Genomic DNA, 5,526 nt, shown 5'->3' on the forward strand with positions numbered 1-5,526 from the left:
CTATTTCTAACCACACCCATCCTGCAAACCACTGGCAAGTCCTTGAAGTCCAATACCCCAAATCTGAAGTCAGGAAGAGGTTCCTTCCACAAACTCTCTGTGCAGCAGGGTGAAACATCTAAACATGGGTACAACATGGGTGACCAGATGCTTGGGGTGAAGATACCGCATCACTGCTTGGAACCCTGTGATTCTCATAGGAGTAGAGGTTGATGGGGAGAAGGGAGAGGAAGGTAGGATGAAAGTGAAAAAAACTAGAAGTTTCAGCAAATCTAAGGGGACAAAGCCTGGAGAGTGTCTGGGTAAAAACAGGTCACTGAAACTCCTGACCTATCTCCACACATCGTAATTTATTCAGAGTAAACTATGGTAACAGAACTCAGGAACATGCCAAGGGGGTGTGTCTGGGTACCTCTTAGCACATAGAATCAGGTCTCAAACATTTCCCTGAGGAAAAACATCCTGTTTCATCAGTGCTGAACAACTTGAGGGATGATTGGAATGAGAGAATTTACAAACAGCAAACCTAAACATGGAACTAACATATTCAGAACACCCAAGCAGTAGAAGAGAAATAAACATCCACTTCAATCAGTTTTAATTGAAGATCTAAAGCTTAGCTGCTGTGGGCACCTTCAGGTAACTGGTCTCAGCCAGTTGGGGTCAAGTCGTCATCCTTTGCCCAGTTTCAGTGAGTGACCACTTTTCTCTAAACATCTGAGGAATGGGAAACAGGAGGCGGGAGTAGGTTTTAGGACATAGGAACTTACTGTTGCAGAACTTTTTCTTGGTTCCTCTAAAGACGGGGTTCTTGTCCCATGGCCACGAAAGTTTAGGCTTCGCCAGATGGTTTGAAGGCAAGGCCAGAGTCCCTGCTAGAGTGCTTCCCACCTCGCAGCTTGAATCCCAAATTCCACACAGGAAGAGGAGGGACCAGGCTCCTCCCAGCTGCAAAAGGCGCAAACTTCTGTGGCTCCACCCCAGTCCTTCCCAGTGTGCAGCAGCCCAGTTGGAGGTTTTCCGGGGGCCCCCTCCCTCATGGCTGTCTCACTATGGCAGTAGCTCTTCCTTCTGATGGTTCTTAAAAGTCACTTGGGAATTTCTCCAGAACATCCTGCCTGACTTCCACACCCAGAGATTTCATGTGGACTTGGTCTGGGAGAGGGGCCCAGATATTAGCATTTATTTTGAAAGGTCCCGCAGTGATTCTAACCTGTGATTCTAAAAGGATGACTAAGGTTCTTAGTTTGAATCAGCTGGAAGGACTGTGGTGCCTGACTTTTGAATTGCCCTCCTAGCTTAAACACTGAAGCATGGGTTTATTCTGTTCTCTCAACGAATACCTGGAGAAAATAATGCTGCAGATGCTATCCTAGATGCTTGGTGTATGTTACAAAGAAAGAAAGAAAGAAAATCCCTGCGTCACTAAGCTAACCTTACAGTAGGAGGATTCTGGCAACAAGCAGAAAGCATGGTGCACAGAAGTATCAAGCAACAAACCCTATTAAAAAGAACAGAGTGACAGGAGTCATTTCTGCTGCTAATGAGAACAAATAGAATGCAGGGAAAGTGAGGTTAAGAAAAAAAAAAGTTTTGACAGAAGGAAGTATTACATGATGTTTTTAAGCCATTGAGAATAAACCATTATTTAAAAAGAAACACTGATAATGCAGGAGAAGGCAGAAAAATTGTTACAGTGATGATTGCAGGAAAAGTGAGAAGCAGAATTTGTTATTAAAATAAGGGGTCATATTAGCCCTCACTAAAAACACATATTTGAGAAAGATCTTGAGGGCAGTAAGGAGAAGAAAAGGGTGTTCCAAGGGAACAGCTAGTAGAAATGCCCCAAGACTGGATTTGACAGATGTGCTCACAAAATGAAGAGATGGTGAAGGCTGGGTGTGGTGGCTCACACCCGTAACCCCAGCACTTTGGGAGGCTGAGGTGGATGAATCACAAGAGGTCATGAATTTGAGACCAGCCTGGTCAACATGGCGAAACCTCATCTCTACTAAAAATACAAAAATTAGCCAGGCATGGTGACACATGCCTGTAATCTCAGCTACTCGGGAAGCTGAGGCATGAGAATTGCTTTAACCTGGGAGACGGAGGTGCCAGAGAGCCGAGATTGCACTACTGCCCTCCAGCAGTAGTGGTGGTGATGGGTGATGGAGCAAGACTCTTTCAAAAAAAAAAAAAAAAAAGGAATAAACCAGAAATGGCCACTGAGGCTTGTGCAGGATGAATGAGGTAGAAGGCTGCAGGTCGAGGCTGCAAAGGTTAAGGAGGCAGCTTCCTTAAGTGCCCTGCCATTGTGAGGAGCTTGGCTTTCACTTTGAGTGAAACAGGGAGCCAAGAAAGGGTTTTGAGTCACAGAAAGAAAGCACAGACTACTTTACATCTTAAACAAACAAACCAAAAACACTTTGACTATTATGTTGACTCTTAAGTAGAGAGGACAAATGTGGAAGCAGGAAGATCAGCTAGTAGGTGATTGTTGTTCTCTGGGGGCAAAGCAGGATGGTGGCCTGAACGATTTTCTTAGTAGCACTTAAAAAGCAGAGACATCAATCTATGCTGAGAGATTAACATGGAAAGACAGGGAGGAGGTAAAAATGATCCTAAGTCGTTTTTTGTTGTTGTTGTTTTGTTTTTAGTCTAAACCAACTAGAAGGATTTCATTATCTTCAACAGAGGGAGAAGGTTACAAGTGAAATGAGTTTGTTCTTTTGGGGAAGAGCATGAGTTCAGTTTATGTCATGTTGAGTTTAAGATGTTTATGAGACAAGTGAGATGCCAGGTACAGAGTTGTATAGATTGAGGCAAGTTCAGAGAAGAAGTCTGGCATGCAGATATAAGTGTTCAAGTTAGAAGCATAGAGATAGTATTTAAAGGTATATGAGAGTAGATAACATCAAACATGTGTACACAGAGAAGAGGGCCAAGGGCCCCAAAGTACCCCAGCAATAAGAGAACAGGAAAAAGAGACAGAATCAGCAAAGGTTAGGGAGAAAATGTGGTCAATAAGTGAGAAGAAAAATTATGTGTCCTGCTTCTTCATAAGTTGAAGAAAGTGAAGATGATGAGGAGGAGGAAGTTTGATTAAAGCTGTCAAATACAGGTAGCAGGTTCAGTAAAAATGATAGTGGATCATTGGATTTAGCTATGTGGTGATCTTTGGTTACTCAAGAGAAAAGTTATTCTGTAATTATAGAAAACTGATCTAAAGATAGTTAAGCCAGAATAAGAGAAGGATTGGACATTACAAATACAGCTAATGCTGGTGATTTCTGCTGCTAATGAGAACAAATAGAATGCAGGGAAAGTGAGGTTAAGAAAAGAAAAAGTTTTGACAGAAGGAAGTATTACATGATGTTTTTAAGCCATTGAGAATAAACCATTATTTAAAAAGAAACACTGATAATGCAGGAGAAGGCAGAAAAATTGTTACAGTGATGATTTTGAATAAGCAGGAGTGGATGGGATTTGGTGTACAATTGCAGAGTCTGGTTTTAGATAAGAGCATAGACGTTCATCTGTGGTAGCACATAGGAAGCCAGAATATGTCGATAGAGATGTTTGTAGGTTGATGTGATAGGAGCTTGAAGAATTTCCCTTCTGACTGCTTCAGAATTCTCAGTAAGGAAGACATTAGGCTGAGCATAAGAAGTGGAGAGGAAATGCTAAAGGTTTGTGGAGAAAGGAGACAGTGAGAAATCATAGTCTAGGACAGTGGAAAACTGACTGACCCAGCAATGTGTAGTGGTGTGTGTATGCATCACTGCCCTGCAGCACGAAGGCCCATGGGCATGAACCTCACCTCAGAACAGGTCACTGCAGTTGCTTGTCTTTCCCTAACATATCAGCTACAAAAATATAGAAATCTGGTCAGCAAAAGTTTGGATTCAACCAGAGTTGTAGTTTTGCCATTAAAGTATGTTGAAGAGAGGAGCAAAGGAGTCAAGAGTGTTTGCAGGAGTTTCGTATAGATTAACCACAAAATGTAAGCTGGGTAGTAAGGAAAGTACAAATATCAAGAGGGTGAAGGGTAGTGACACATTGTAAGATCAATATACAGAAAATCCCAGTGAGGGTAAAGCTTTTTTAGGCTAGAGATATAAAATGGAGAGAGCTGGGAAAATAGGAAGCATTTATCGAGTCTATGTACGTGAGAACAAATAACCAAGATAGCGCTAAGAACAAGCTCTTTCAAAAAGAGGAGTTCTGGAAATCTGAAGGCCAAGATGTTAAAAGGATCATCTAAAAACATTTAAAAAATTGTGAGGGGGCCAGGCACAGTGGCTCGTGCCTATAAAATCCCAGCACTTTGGGAGGCTGAGGTGGGCAGATCATGAGATCAAGAGATTGAGACCATCCTGGCCAACATGGTGAAACCCCATCTCTACTAAAAATACAAAAATTAGTTGGGCGTGGTGGCGCTCGCCTGTAGTCCCAGCTACTCAGGAGTCTGAGGCAGGAGAATCACTTGAACCTGGGAGGCAGAGGTTGTAATGAGCTGAGATCGCGTCACTGTACTCCAGCCTGGCAACAGAGCGAGACTCCATCTCAAAAAAAAAAAAGGAAAAATGAAAAAAGAAATTGTGAGGAATTAAGTCTGTGTAAAACTTGAGAGAATGGGCCATGAGCTAACATTGTCTTAAAATATAGGGCAATAACTCAGTCATTGGAAGAAAGCAGCAACAGGAAAACATAAGATCACGAGCTGGGGATTTTCAGGGAGGAGAAAGAAAGAATGGCCAGAAAATGAAATGAGGGAATAGTTACTAGGCGTTCTACCTCCCTCTAAGCTCAGTGGTAATGATAATTGTAGAGAGAACATGACCACCGCTTGAGACATCTGCAGGGGAGGCAGTTCGTTCAGGTGGGAGGAACAAGAGTGTACATCACAGTCTAGATGGATGTTGGGACCTAGATTACTTTCCTGCAGCTGCCGACCCAGAGTCCGCAAACTGAGTTGCTTTAAACAATGCAAATGGTGCTCGTTTCCACAGCACGAATGCTAAAATTGGAATGACATAAAGAAGATTAGCACGGCCCCTCCACAAGGATGACATGCAAATCCATGAGGTATTCCAGAAGAATGCAAATGTATCCCCACAGTTCTGGAGGCAAGAAGTCTGAGATCAGGGTGTTGGTAGGGCCATGTGCTCACTGAAGGCTGTAGAGATAGATCATTGCTTACTTCTCTCTTCGCTTCTGGTGGTTTCCAGCTTCTTGCTGTCCTTGGCTTGAAGATGCATCTCTCCAGTCTTTGCCTGTCATCACATGACATTCTTCCTGTGTCTCTTCTCCTTTTCTAATAAGGACACCAGTCATATTGAACTTATGGCCCACCTTACTTCATTACGAACTCATCTTGATTATATCTGCAAAGATGCTATTTCAAAATAAGGTCATTTCACAGGTACTGGGGCTAGGACTTGAACGTACCTTCTTTTGAGGAGTACAGTTCACTCCACAACAGGATTAGGAGTGAATTGCAAGCCCAGTAGGAACAGTCTCGCA

General features: G+C 42.8%; 1 non-coding gene across 1 annotated transcript; it reads left to right on the plus strand.

The window, feature by feature from the left end:
* Positions 1-4,996: 4,996 nt before the first annotated feature.
* Positions 4,997-5,103, plus strand: LOC111532373. Its single transcript, XR_002728524.1, has one exon. It is a non-coding gene; the product is annotated as a U6 spliceosomal RNA (small nuclear RNA).
* Positions 5,104-5,526: the final 423 nt, after the last annotated feature.

The sequence above is a fragment of the Piliocolobus tephrosceles genome, chromosome 15 (genome assembly GCF_002776525.5).
Source record: "Piliocolobus tephrosceles isolate RC106 chromosome 15, ASM277652v3, whole genome shotgun sequence".
NCBI classification, from domain to species: Eukaryota; Metazoa; Chordata; class Mammalia; order Primates; family Cercopithecidae; genus Piliocolobus; species Piliocolobus tephrosceles.